At 41.0% G+C, this 15,305-nt stretch overlaps 1 protein-coding gene across 12 annotated transcripts in view; it reads right to left on the bottom strand.

The window, feature by feature from the left end:
• Nucleotides 1–15,305, bottom strand: part of ERC1 (ELKS/RAB6-interacting/CAST family member 1) — a 663,469-nt gene that overhangs the window by 592,400 nt on the left and 55,764 nt on the right. For 7 of the 12 annotated variants that reach the window (XM_053557129.1, XM_053557126.1, XM_053557127.1 and 4 more), the window contains exon 1: nt 14,623–14,879. The exons of 2 other annotated variants lie outside the window; for them this stretch is intronic. The gene's annotated coding sequence lies outside the window, so the exon portion shown is untranslated. Of the gene's footprint in view, nt 1–14,622; nt 14,883–15,305 lie in introns of those variants that run through there. 3 more of the 12 variants (XM_053557123.1, XM_053557125.1, XM_053557120.1) reach the window with 2 other exon arrangements.

The raw sequence follows: 15,305 nt of genomic DNA, 5'->3' as shown, positions 1-15,305 counted from the left end.
GCTTCTGCTTAGGAAGTTTAGAAGCTTAGAGGGTCTTTTAAGAGGGCTGAAGAGAGGCTTAGGGTGTCTACCCTGTGGGGTTTGAGAAATCAGCGGAGGCCTCCAGTCGTATCAGCTTTGTAATTAACATCTCATACCCCAGAAGACCACCTGTTGCCCAGACAATATTCAACAAGATATATATATACTGCTTTGTTTTGGGGGTTTTTTTGTTTTGTTTGTTTTTTGTTTTGATGTTGTTGTTGTTGTTGTTTTAATTTCAACCTTTTCCATACAGATTTTTTCTTTTCTTTCTCCAGTTTTCTAGTATAAATACAATTTCCCATCACTGCCTTTTTCAATAACTAGAACTTCATTTTTGCTAGTGTTTCTACCCCTATTATTTGGTTTTTCACCCAATTTTATCCCGTAAAGTTTTCTGTTTGCTTGTTTTGGTTTGATTTATAGCATTTTTGTCTTTCCTCTCTACTTGGTGGAGGTGGGGTACTGTGTCAGATCAGGTTAACAAAGAGTTGCTGACCTCAAGGGAACCACCCAACTGGGCACCCCCAGAGGCTGGGGTTTTTTAAGGTTGTGTCAAAGTACCCTACTGTATACCTATATTGCCCTGTCTCCCTCTTTCTGTGCCTCTCTTCTTTTTGTCAATATTCCTTTTACCCGCCCCCTCTCCTTTCTCTATTTTCTTTTCCTTCTTTCATCCCTTCTTGCTTTTCAACCTTCTCATTCTTCTGGTCCTGTACCAAAAGGACTCATCAAGACCTTAGTCCACAGACATGGGAACTTAAAGAGCAAGAGGAAGTGTAAGGAAAATTAGGGCAAGGAAACAGATAAAAGAAATCACTCATGAGGAAGAATCAGCAGAAAACTCCAGAAAATAGCCAGGCATTGTGGTGGGTACCTATAGTCCCAGCTACTGGGAAGCTGAGGCAAGAGAATCACGTAAGCCCAAGAGTTTGAGGTTGCTGTGAGCTATGACACTACGGCACTCTATCGAGGGTGACAAAGTGAGACTCTGTCACAAAAAAAGAAAAGAAATTGTTTCCTAACCCAAGAACTCAAAGATTTTTCCCTACACAGAAAAGTTTAAGGTTCATTTTTGTGGCACATGGATATCCAACTGTGGTAGCACTTCTCCTTGATTGAATAGCAGTCACGTAACAATGACTGCATATACAAAGTGGGTCCCATAAGATTATAATGAAGTGGAAAATTTCCCTTCACCTAGTGAAGTCATGGTGTAACACATTCTCATATGTCTGTGGTGATGGTGATGTAAACAAATCTACTGTACTATCTGTCTTATAAAAGTATAAGACATTCAATTATGTATGGTACATAATACTTATTAATGATAATAAATAACTGGTTTTTGGTTTATGTATTTACTATACTATACTTTTACATCATTATTTTAGAGTGTACTCCTACTTTCTAAAAAAAAAGCAAATTAAGGGTGGCGCCTATGGCTCAAAGGGCACCAGCCCCATATACCAGAGGTGGTAGGTTCAAGCCCTGCCCCAGACAAAAATGCAAAAAAAATCATTGTTAAACAGCCTCTGGCAGGTGCTTCAGGAAGTATTCTAAAAGAAGGCACTGTTATCACAGGAGATGACAGCTTCATGGGTGTTACTGCCCCTAAAGACCTCCCAGTAGGAGATGTTTAGATAGGAAACAGTGATATTGGTAATTCTGACCCTGTGTAGGCCTAGGCAACTGTGTTTGTATCTTGTGTTTAACAAAAAAGTTTAAAAAGTAAAAGAAAAAAACTTCAAAACAGAAGGAAGTTTATAGAATTAGAATATAAACAAAAATTTTTGAATAGCTGTATAATGTGCTTATATTTTAAGCTAAGTGTTATTACAGAAGTATAAAGTTAAAATAAATGTATAAATGTTATAAATTCAGTGCAGCCTAAGTGTCCAGTGTTTATAAAAGTCTATAGACATGCACAGTAATGTCCTAGGTCTTCACATTCACTCCCTACTCATTCCCTGACTCACTCCCTGATTCACCCACAGCAACTTTATCCTGCAGGCTCCATTCATTCTAAGTACCCTATACAAGCGCACCATTTTTTATCTTTTATACTATACTTTTACTATACCTTTTCTATATTTGGGTATATTTAGATATATCACTTACCATTGTAGGTTTGGCGCCAGCCATATACACCCAGGCTGGTGGTGCCCAGCTACTTGGGAGGCTGAAGCAAGAGAATCACTTAAACCCAAGAGTTTGAGGTTGCTGTGAGCTGTGACACCACAGCACTGTACCAAGGGCAACACAGTAAGACTGTCTCAAAAAAAAAAAACACTTACCATTGTATGTGGTAATACTTACCCTAATAATTGTAGAGTAACAAGCCGTACAGGACCGTAGCCTAGGAGCAACACCATCTAGGCTGGCATAAGTACACTCTATGACACTCACACAATGATGAAACTGCCTATCTCAGAACATATCCCTGTCATTAAGCAACTCATGACTGTACCTTGGCACCTTTGTTGAAAATTAATCATAAATGTGTGGGTTTACTTCTTGACTCTTTAATCTGTTCCTCCAGTCAGTGTATCTATCCCTATAACAATTCCACACTGTCTTGATTACTGACAATGGCAGTCATTCACAGACACTGAACGTCAAAAAGATATTCCTGAAAAACAAGGTGGGAGTGCTTACTCTACAGGTATTAAGGCTGTCTATAAGTTACAATAACTAAAACAGAGTGACAAGCTGTGTAGGTTCGTAGGCCTGTACCTAGGAACAGGTAGAGAAACCAATGAAACAAAACAGAGAAACAAAATAGAGAACCTTAATTTATTACAAAGCAGTGGGAAAAAGAAGGAATTATCCATAAATGGTGCTAGAAAAATCAGCAAATCATTTGGTGAAAAATTTAACCTCAACTTCTACCTTAAGGTACACACGAAAAATCAATTATAGGCAGATCTCAGAAAGGTACAGCAATGATACTTTTAGAAAATAGTAAGAAACGAGCAGCGCCTGTGGCTCAAGGAGTAGGGCGCCGGTCCCATATGCTGGAGGTGGTGGGTTCAAACCCAGCCCCGGCCAAAAAAAAAAAAAAAAAGAAAATAGTAAGAAAGAATACTTCATGACTTCAGGGTAGAGAAAGACTTCCTAAATAGGACATAAAAAACACTAACCATAAAGGTAAATACTAATTGGACTATAAAGGTAAAACACTAACCATAAAGGTAAATAAAGGTAAATACTAATTGGACTATAAATAGGACATAAAAAACACTAACCATAAAGGAAAATAAAGGTAAGTACTAATTGGACTATACAAAAAAGTAACTAATGCTCCTCAAAAGAGATTAGGATGTCTTACACAACAAGCCACAGAGTAGGGTAGAAATATTTGCAATACAAATAATCAAAGAAGGGATCACAACTGAGACATATAAGGAACTCCTATAAATTAACTAGAAAAAGAAAACTGAAAATGAGCAAGAGATCTGAATAAGCATTTCACAAAAGAATTTTTCCAAATAATCATGACACACAAAAGTATTCAACCTCATTAGTAATTAGTGAGATGCAAATTAAAACCACAAGATACGGGCGGCGCCTGTGGCTCAGTGAGTAGGGCGCCGGCCCCATATGCTGAGGGTGGCGGGTTCAAACCCAGCCCCGGCCAAACTGCAACAAAAAAATAGCCGGGCGTTGTGGCGGGCGCCTGTAGTCCCAGCTGCTTGGGAGACTGAGGCAAGAGAATCGCGTGAGCCCAAGAGTTAGAGGTTGCTGTGAGCCGTGTGACGCCACAGCACTCTACCCGAGGGTGGTACAGTGAGACTCTGTCTCTACAAAAAAAAAAAAAAAAAACCACAAGATACTACTACAATCCACTAGAATGCTAAAATTAATAACACAATGCCAATTGTTAGCAAGAATATGGAACTTTTGAACTCTCTAACACTGCTTTGGGGAATGTAACTTTATACAACCAGAGAAATACTGTTTGGCAACTATCTACTAAAAATGCTCATATGCGTATCCTATGACCCAGGATTTCATTCCTGGCTATATGTGCATGAGAAATATACACACATGTGCAGCAAAAGACTTGTGCAAGAATGGTCACAGCAGCATAATTCCTAATAGCTCCAAATTAGAAACAACCTAAATATCCACCTGTAGTATAACAAATTGTGGATATATACAATGGAATCCTATTCCACACACAACTACAGCCACACACAACAAATCTAGATCTCAAAAGCCAAAGGTGAATGCATACAACACATTTCCATGTAAATGAAGTGGTAAAACAGCCAAAACTAAACAAAACTAAAAAGATCTATATAAAGAAAATGAAGAAGGAGATTCCTTCACAAGCCAGGATGGTGAACAGCTTTATGGTGGAAGGATTAGGCTGTGACTAGTAAAAGGCTAGGAAAGCTATGGAACGCCAGCAAAGGTCTCTTGCTATGGACCTCATAATGTGTTTGACTCATATGTTTTAAGTTATACGTTTGTTTTATGTACTTTTCTATAAATATTTTGCATTCAAAAAGGACTCCAAGAAGGATTTCCTCCAATAGATTAAGTCATGTTTTCTTTTTTTTGAGACACAGTCTCACTTTGTTGAACTGAGGTGAGTGCCTGGGCATCGTAACTCACAGCAACCTCAAACTCTTGGGTTCAAAGCAATTCTCTTGCCTCAGCCTCCCCAGTAGTTGGGACTACAGGCACTCACCACAACACCCAGCTATTTTTTAGAGACGACATCTCGCTCTTGCTCAGGCAATCTACCCAAAACCAACTCCCAGAGTGCTAAGATTACAGGTGTGAGCCACTGCACCTGGCAGATAAGTTATATTCCTATAATAAAATTACATTTAAGGCCTGAATTTCATTTGTTTATTTATTTATTTATTTATTTTTAGAGACAGAGTCTTACTCTGTCATCTAGGCTGGTGTTCAGTAACTCACAGCAACCTGAAAATCCCAAGCTAAAGTGATCCTCCAGCCTCAGCCTCACAAATAGCTAGGACTACAGGTACATACCACCAGGCCCAACTAATTCTTTTTATTTTTACGTTGCTCAGACTGGTCTAAAACTCCTGGCTTCAAGAGATCCTCCCCCCCTCTCTCAGTGTCCCAAAGTACTGGGAATTATAGGGATGAGTCACCACACTCAGCCAACATCTGAACTTTGTTTTTTCTGTTTTTTTTTTTTTTTTGCAGTTTTGGCCGGGGCCCTGCCACCCCTGGTATATGGGGCCGGCGCCTTATTCCTTGAGTTCACAGGCACTGCCCTGAACTTTGATTTCTTGAAAAGTTTACAATTTCAAAAATGTTTAACTGAAATTCAGAAAAAAATTTTCCCTATTGGTTATCTTATTTCCATACAAAAGACTTTCATACAAAAAAGAATGACAATAAAATAAGAACAAAATGAAAACAACATATGTAAAAGGGCTGTCAGATGAAAATTATCTATTCATCACATACCACATCGTAATAAAGAAAGCTAAAAAGGAATACAAGTTTCATTCTTTGGTGAATAATTAGAAATGACGGTTCAAGAATTGCTATCTTTCTGAAGCACAGCCCTCATTACATGTCTCCTAATCAAAACTCTTCAATAGTTATAAACACAGTATCTCAAGATTGAAAGAAACCTTAAAGATCACCTAGGGTGGGGGGAGGTCAGGGTGGAGGGAGGGTAATGCACCTAGGGTGCATCTTAGAATGAGTACAGGCAAAACTTACTAAAGGCAGAATACAAATGTCTACATACAATAACTAAGAAAATGTCATGAAAGCTACGTTGAACAGTTTGATGAGAATATTTCAGATTGTATATGAAACCAGCACTTTGTACCCCTTGATTGCACTAATGTACACAGCTATGATTTAACAATTAAAAAAAAAAATCACCTAGCAAACACTCATTCAATGCTTGGAATCCAGCAGAAGACACACTACCAATTAAAAACATTTGCACCATTACCTAATACAATGACTTTTACAAAATCAATTTAGAATAACACAGTGGAAGGTGGAGGAGAGGAAGAAGTAGAAAACATCATATGCATTTCTACCTCGAGCAACAGATGCTGTCGCTTAGTGAACTAAGAAACACCAGAGGGTGAGGCACAGTGGCTCATGCCTATAATCTTAGCACTCTGGGAGACTGAGGCAAGGGGATTCCTTGAGGCCAGGTGTTCCAGATCAGCCTGAGCAACAGAGAGACACTCTACAAAAAAACCCACAAAAATTAGCCAGGCATGGTGGTGCACGCCTGTATTGTCAGGTAATCAGGAAGCTGAGGCAGGAGGATCGTTTGATCCTAGAAGTTAGGGGTTGCAGTGAACTATGATGATGCCACTGCGCTCTAGCCGGGCAAAAGAGTGATACCCTATTTCAAAGAAAAGGAGGGAAAAGGAACAATAGGCTGGGTGCTGTGATCGTGTCTGTAACCCTTAGTACTCTGGGAAGCCAAGACTGTTTGAGTTCAGGGGTTCAAGATCAGCCTAGGCCAGAGCAAGAACCCCATCCCTACCAAAATTAGAAAAATGAGCCACATGTCATGGTATATGCCTATAGTCCTAGTTACTGGGGAGGCTGAGCCCAGGAGTTTAAGGTTGCAGTGAACTATGATATCACTGCACTCTACCTGGGGTAACAGAGTGAATCTCTGTCTCAAAAGAAAAAGAAAAAGAAAGAACTTTAAGGGCATCAAACAGAAATACTGAGTAGCCAAGTTAGATATACTCATCCTTGGACTCAAGAAAGAGGGATAAACTGAAGACAAAAAAGAAAAAGAATGAAAAATGGAACAGGAGGTGATAAGATACCCCAGAGAAATTCAAACATTTAATAAATAACTAGTGAAAGATTCAAAAAGTGACACAGAAAAAAGAGCCCAGAGAACAAGCAAGGAAACAGAAGATAGTTCTAAAGATCCCAGAAGAGAGCGCTTCACAAAGGAAGGAAAAACCAACTGTGTCAAATTCTCTGTACTAGTATTTATGTCATCGTGAAATCCCACCTTAACTATGCTGGGCCTAGTGACTGGCTTCTAACCAACAGAATACAGCAAAAATGGTAGCATATTATTTCCAAGATAAGGTTGCAGACTCTGGCTAGTATCTCTCCTGCTACATATCTCAAATAGGAAAAGCAAGATGCCATGTTCTAAGTAATGCTATGGAGAGACCCAAATGGCAAGGGACTGAGCTCTCCAGCAAACAGCCAGCAAGGACCTGTGGTCTGCCAACAGCCACATGAATGTACCTAGAAGCAGAGCCTCCCAGAGGAGAGCTCCCAATGAGAACATGCCAGCAACTAGTTCAGAATCACAGACACCAACCACCCCCAGATTCCAAACCCACAAAAACTGTAAAACATAAATGTCTGTTGGTTTAAGTTGAGGGTAATTTGTTAGGCAGAAATAACAAAGAATGAATTGTGTATGTGTGTATATATATTTATTTATATTTGTATATATATTCTATATTTACATATATATGTATATATATATGAGGGTCTCACAGTGTTGTCCAAATGCAGTGGCTATTCACAGGTGTCATCATACAGCACTACAGCCTCAAACTCCTGAGCTCAAGTGATCCTCCCACCTCAGCAGCTTGTACAGCTGCTAAGAGGCTAAACAAGGGGAAGACAGAAAAAGTGTCATTGGCTATTTTCATATTTCACATTTTCTTTGGCTATTTCCAATTTCAGGGAAATGGTGGAGATGGAAACAAGACAGAAATAGAGAACAAAGTCACAGGTGAAGAAATGGAAACATAGCAAATGAAGATAACTCAAAAAATGTTAGCTATAATGCAGAGAGCAACTTACAGCAATGAAGCATAAAGGTGGAGGAATTTTTTGTTAGGTTCAGAGATTTTTTTTTCAGGCGGTGCCTGTGGCTCAAGGAGTAAGGGTGCGGGTCCCATATGCCAGAGGTGGCGGGTTCAAACCCAGCCCCGGCCAAAAAAAAAAAGATTTTTTTAAGTTTAAATGATAAGAAGCCAATAGGGTGGAAAACAGACTTTTACGGAACTTCATTCTACTATTAAGAAATTCCTCCAAGGGCAGTGCCTGTGGCTCAGTGAGTAGGGCGCTGACCCCATACACCGAGGGTGGCGGGTTCCAACCCAGCTCTGGCCAAACTGCAACAAAAAATAGCCAGCCGTTGTGGCAGGCAGCTCTAGTTCCAGCTACTCGGGAGGCTGAGGCAAGAGAATCGCTTAAACCCAAGAGCTGGAGGTTGCTGTGAGCTGTGATGCCACAGCACTCTACCAAGGCAACCAAGTGAGATTCTGTCTCCAAAAAAAAAAAAGAAAGAAAAGAAAAGAAACTCCTCCAAATGTCCTCAACTTCTTGGGGGATGTTCTCACTGACACTGTCTTAACTGAAAACTGGCTTTCCAAACAGGACACCTCTTCTCACTGAGCCCTTTCAAATGGAGGCTATTCAGTCTCTTATACTCCTCACTCAATACTTGGAAATTAAGCTGGTATACTCTTTCTCCCAATGTCACTTCCAAACCATCCCTGAACCATCATGTAAAATCCTTACTCTTTTTCTTACCATAATTCTCATGCTATTCAGCAGTAGCCTTCTACCTCTCCCCCTTCACTATCAGCTAATGACCACCTGGACACTCCTCACCCTCAGTGAGAGCATGCCAGCACCTAGTTCACAGCTGCCATTATCTTCCATGTCACTACACCTGCTACCATCCCAGGTCAATAAACACATGGGTGCATCTCTAACACCAGTTCCTCACTTTCATAATCCCCCATAAGCAACTCTAATTTCTGGAAATGGCCATCCAACCACTTGTAAATTCACTTAACTTAGCTAGCTCAGGTTCACTCATCAAGTATTTAGTAAGTACCTATCAAATGACAGAGTCCTTGTCCTCATGAAATCTAGGATACATTTTTTTCATACTTTCCACAAGATAGGATGAAAAGATTTAAGTGAAATCTAGACTAGACACATTACAATGATTCCATTTCCTTTATTTCTCAGTCAAGTAACCATGTCAATTCTAGGAAACCAGCCTTACTATCTGATGTGACTTAGTGAATCCATGTTGGATCCTAATGATCACTATTTCCCTCAATAAGGCTTCAAGGCATCTAAAACTATGTTTTAAATAATCTATTCTAGGTTTGGCGCCCTTAGCTCAGTGGTTAGGGTGCCAGCCACATACACCGGGGCTGGCACGTTCAAACCCAGCCAGGGCCTACTTATTATAAACAACAACTACAAAAACATAGCCAGGTGTTGTGGCAGGCACCTGTAGTCCCAGCTACTTGGGAGCCTGAGGCAAGAGAACTGCTTGAGCCCAAGAGTTTGAGGTTGCTGTGAGCTATGATGCCACCACACTCTACTGAGAGCAACATAGACTCTCTCTCAAAAAAAAAAATATATATATATATTCCGAAGTATTACCAGAGTTCAATATCAGAGTGGAAGATAAACTGTTTCTTACATTTACACAATTTTAGAATAGCTAAATGCCATATTATTGCACAGAATTTCACTGGTTTTTAAAATAAAAAAAGAAACTAGAAACAGTGATTGCCTTCACAAAGAACTACATGTGACAGGAGAGACTTACTTTTCCTGTATACTTTCTTGTATCTTCTGACTTGGTGCAGGAATTACTTATTTAAAAAATAATAATAATAAAATTAACAATAAAAAGTCATGTTCTCTTTTTATTAACAAGAAAAAGTCATGTTCCCCTTAGCATAAGTACACACTCCTAGACTGCCTCTTTGGCTCTAAAAATAATTGTGTATGTGTGTGTATATATTTATATTTGCATATGTATACTCTTATTTACACACACACACACACACACACATATATATAGAGGTTCTCACATTGTTGTCCAAATGCAGTGGGTATTCACAGGTGTCAATAGAGCATTATAGCCTCAAATTCCTAAGCTCAAGTGATCCTCTGACCTCAGCCTCCTGAGTAGCCGGGAATATAGGCACACACCACTGTGCCTTGCTGAAACCAATCCAGGGAAGTAAAAAACTGAAAGATTCTTACATTTGCTTCATCTTTCTCATATAAAAGCTATTTAGTCATTTCTCTGTTAGTAAGTATTATAATCAACCAGAATTCTCTGTTACTCAACCCTCTGACACATCCTTAAGCAATGACACAGTTGATCATTCCCTTCTCCTTGAAAACTTCCTCTCCTTCACTTCCAGTACATCATCACAATCTCCTGGTTTTCCTCCTAATCCAACAACTTCTTCTAAATCTCCTCTACTGGGTTCCTCTTCATTTCCCAGTGTATCTAGAAGGTAAGTTCCATGAAGGTGGAGATTTGTGTTAGCTTTGTTTGAGACCAGCTGGGGCAGTACAGCAAGATCTGGTCTCTACCAAAATAAAATAAAATTTAAAAAATAGAACACTCTGTATATAGTGTGTGCTCAGTATATACTAAGTGAATGAATAAATGGTGTTCACAGTAAAATTTATTTTTTTTTTTTTTTGAGACAGAGTCTCACTATGTCGCCCTGGGTAGAGTGCCGTAGAGTCATAGCTCACAGCAACCTCAAATTCCTGGGCTCAAGCGATTCTCTTGTCTCAGCCTCCCAAGTAACTGGGACTACAGGCGCCCACCACAACGACTAGCTATTTACTTTTTTTTTTGGTTGTAGTTGTCATTGTTGTTTGGCAGGCCTGGGCTGGATTCGAACCTGCCCGCTCTGGTGTATGTGGCTGGCGCCCTAGCTGCTGAGCTACAGGCACCAAACCACACAGTAAAATTTTAAGTGTTAGCAAACCATCTAATTATGTGTCCAACTCAAGCAACTGTTGGATGAATAAATCAGTGTCCCAAGGCTCAGATGCTTGAATCTCTTCTCTACCTAAATTCCCTCCCCTGATGATCTCAAACTTGCTTCAAATTTTAAATGCCACCTATAAACTGAAAATAACCAAATTTCTCACTTTTTCTAGATTGTCCTCTGAAATTCTAGTTTCTCCCCAAATGTCCTCCACCAACCACCACTTCCATTTCAGTTACAGGCAATTTCATTCTTCTAGTTGCTCAGGCCAAAATCCTTATTCTTTTGTTCTGTTCACATTCCACATCAAATTACCAGCAAACATTACAGGTCTACCCTCAAAATACATCCAAACTCTAACCACTTCTACCATTTCACCCTTCCATCACCTTGGTTAAAGTTACTCTAACCCAGAACAATACAACATAACCTCCTGACTAGTATCGTTGCTTCTATCTTGCATCCCTGCTCAAAGTTCCCACAAAATAGCCACAGCAATTCATTTAAAATTTTAAGTCAGATTATATCATCCCTCTACTAAAAACTTCACAGTGGATCCCCCAATAAAACATTGAAGGCCTTACAAGAGTTTACAAGCTTCTGTATCCTCAACTCCCATATTCCTTCTCCTCTTCCTTTCTCTCATCAGTATCTAATACACTGTGTAATTTAGTCATTTATTACTGTTTTAAGGATTAAATACAACAGGCCTAGCACAGTGGCTTACTCCTGTAATCCCAGCACTTTGGAAGGCCAACACAGGAGGATCACTTGAGCCTAGGAGTTTGAGGCCAGCCTGGGCAACACATCAAGACCTGGTCTCTACCAAAAAATAAAATTAAATTAAAACCAGAGAACATTCTGTACATAATGTGTGCTCAGTATATACTCATTAAGTGAAGGAATAAATAGTGTTTACAGTAAAACTTTAATAAATGTTAGTAAACCAACTAATTAAGTTCCAGCACTATTCTAAATACACAAATTCATTTAACCATCCTAAGAGGTTAGGTGCAACCGTTAATTATTCCCATTTTGCAGATAAAGAAATTAAGGCACAAGTTAAGGTTGAGAAAATAAGGTTAAACAGTTTGCCCCAGTTATACAATGGCAAAGCCAAGGTTTGAACTCAGGCACTCTGACCCCAAAACCTACACTCTAAGACACCAAAAGATCTGAAGAGCCAGAGAATTAAATTTTATTCCACATAATCTGTACATACTATATTAAGTTTATTCTATTATATTTCTCTTAAAATTGATAATATACTAATTATTATTTGATTACCAAAATACTTCATTCCCTGATCTTTCTCCATCAATGTTTCTGACACCATATGTGCAAAACGTACATTTAACTTTCATAGTACTTCTGAAAACATAAATATACTGTAAAACAGAGCAACTACTGCTATGAGAGCCTTCACTTTTAAGTGTCCAGTATTAATGCAGAGTTAACAGACTGGCATATTTACCTATGATTTTAATAATAAAGAAACAAAAAAGAACACCCCAGTAAACTCGACAAGGATATCACAAGTAATAACTATCAAGCAATTATTTATTTATTTATTTAGAGAGAGTGTCTCACTTTATGGCCCTGGGTAGAGTGCCTTGGCGTCACAGGCGTCACAGCTCAGAGCAAACTCAAACTCTTGGGCTTAACCGATTCTCTTGCCTCAGCCTCCCAAGTAGCTGGGACTACAAGTGCCCAGCGCTATGCCCAGCGATTTTACTGTTGTTGTTGCAGTTGTCGTTGTTTAGCAACCCTGGCCAGGTTCAAAACCGCCAGCCCCAGTATATATGGCCAGCTCCCTAACAATTGAGCTATGATGCCAAGCCCAAGCAATTATTTCTTGAAAAATAAAACGTGGATTTTTTTCAGGCACGAGAAATTCTAGACAGAAATAGCTTCTACTTTAGACTGTTCCTCAAATTATACAATTTCATTCCTACAAGAAGAATCACATCTGTCAGCCATGCAAATGTCATTTCAGGAGTACATATACAAAATGTTTCATCCAGTCCCAATTAATTAAATCAAAATATAATTTAAAAACCAAAATTAGATATGTCAATTTTAAATTTTCCTTCTAATTAACCCAAAATCAACACTATTCACTGTACCAACCTTTAATTTATCCTGAATAGTTAAATATTTTATTTATAATTATAAATTGGACCACACACTTTCTCACTTAACAGCTATTAAATCTTCTGTTTCCTGTAAGTCTCTACAAGTAGAAGTATTTACTAGAAGATAATCTGCTTATTAAATAGGCATGTAAAAAAAAAGTCAATGATCTGCAATTTCTGAAACTCTGATCTGTATATGTCTCTCATTGATTAAAAGGAAGCACTTCTCTGGCTATTTTCCCAAATAAACTGGTAAACCTTGGAATAGTCACTGCTTAAATTCCACTTCATGAAGGTTTCTCTTCCTCCATAAATGAATTATTGAGAGTCATGCCTACTTCCACTCATTACATAATACATGTCCATCACAGGACCTGTTTTCTGAATAAGAAATAGCTTAAATGACACTGATAAGTAAGGTCAGTGAATATTGTAATTGAATAGGGAACAGGAATTCAGAAAAGATGTTTCTGATTTACTATGCTAAACTGTGAAACACTGATGTGAACAACTCTAACAAACACTGTTTACTCTTAGCAACATTTCCTTACAAAATGAGACGCGTGCTCCCAAAATGTTTTAAAAACACTTGACTCCAAAAACATTTCTCAGAAGTTGAGGGGCCTACCTAAAAATAAAAAATAAATTCCACTTCATTTTAAAGTACTGAATAAGGACCACAAATCTGCAATTGAAAAAAATGATCTCCAATAATTTAGCGTTGAACACAAAATGTCTAAATGTCAAGGTCTACTGAACAAGGAGCCGTAAAAGACAGCTGTGCTTTAAAAGCACTTTTCATACAATTAGCTACAACATAACTGTTCAAATTGTTCACTTGCTCCCCAAAGCAGTCAACCGCAACCACCTGCAACTAACTATTACCAGAAATGTCTTCCAAAGCAACCACCTGAGTCTCAGGCCTTCTCTCAAGAGGCCAGGATAAAACCCCAGTAAAAAAGGGTTGAGGGTGGTATAAAGAAATTTTTAAGCACAGGAAAAAATCTGGAAGGCACCACCTTTAAGAAGCTGAGTGTAATGCGACCTATACCCTAAGGGTTGCTGCCAGAATGAAGTTGTCTAAATCCCAAGATCCCCCTCTTGGGTGTTAAAACTTCAGATCCATCCACGCTCACAGTTTACCTGAGCAACGCAAAGGGATTCCCTTCCCTCCCTGGTCCCTCACCCACCCCGCTAGAAAAAAAAAGAAAAACCCTGAAGTAGAAACGTGAGATCTAGCGATATAGGTTCTCCAACTGCCTCAAAGGCAATCTCTCAGCTCATCTTCCTTTTGAAATACAACCCTTCATCTTCCATCTCATCATTTCACAAAAAAAAAAAAAGAACATCTTCAACATTTTACATCACTCACCTAAACCCACAGACTCGCCCTAACCTCACGCCAACCTCGTCGTTCCCCAGTTCCTCCGTCTCCCCACTACCTTGCTCCAACAGCACGCCTCCTAAACCTCCCACCTTCCGTTCTCCAAGTGCCCAGAACCCCTATCTCCCACCTCCAGCCCCGGTCCCCACGTCCACCGCGCCAGCTCCCGCCCAATCCTGGAGCGCGGCAGGGTGGAGACAGCCGGTGGGCTGCGGTGGGTAAGGGTGGGGTCCGCCCCTCCCCGGACTTCCCCACCCCCAGGTCGAGCGAGGAGGGGGAGGGGGTCCCGAAGCCTCACCTACAGCTCCGCCCCTCCCCGGGGGCGTTCTGCCCTGCCCAGCCAGGGCCGTGAGCTAGAAGCCGGGCAAGAGGCAGACGCCTCAGCGCCAGCGACAGGCGGGAAGCTCCAGGTCCCGCCTGCCTTCCGCGCTGCCACCGCCGCGTTCGTCTCACCCTCCTCAGCGCTGCCGCTGTTGCTTCTGCTACCGCCGGGCGCAGCAGCCGCCGCCGCCGCCACTACCCTGCCGCCGCCGCCACAGCCACAGCCCGTCCCGGGCGCCCGCGACGTCACCGCGCCCCGCCCCCTGCGCGAGACACCTAGCCCCGCCCCAGCCCTGCCGCCGGGCACAGCTCCGCCCCGAGCTCCGCCTGCTGCCTAGACTTCTCTAGCGCTCCCGGGGACGCGGCTCCGCTGCCCGCAGGCCTCCGGGCGCTTCCAGGGGCTCGGCTAGCTGGAGGCCGGGAAACTGGGGTGATACGGCGCCACAGCTGTCGGTCAGCGCCAAGCAGAGCCGCGGGTGCGGAGCGTACTCATGTACACACACACGCGCACACACGCACACGGCCCCTGCGGCCGGCTTTGCGAGAGGCGGAAGGTGGGAGCGGCGTTTGTCTCTTCCTGCTTGCCGTAGGAAGTGGACTGCTGGAAGCCGGAGAAGTGGAGTGGTGTCTTTCCCAAACCTTAGAGTCGCCCCACCCCCT

The sequence above is a fragment of the Nycticebus coucang genome, chromosome 12 (assembly GCF_027406575.1).
Source record: "Nycticebus coucang isolate mNycCou1 chromosome 12, mNycCou1.pri, whole genome shotgun sequence".
NCBI lineage: Eukaryota > Metazoa > Chordata > Mammalia > Primates > Lorisidae > Nycticebus > Nycticebus coucang.
The sequence above is the reverse complement of the archived record's forward strand: the minus strand, read 5'-3'. Positions and strand labels throughout refer to the sequence as shown.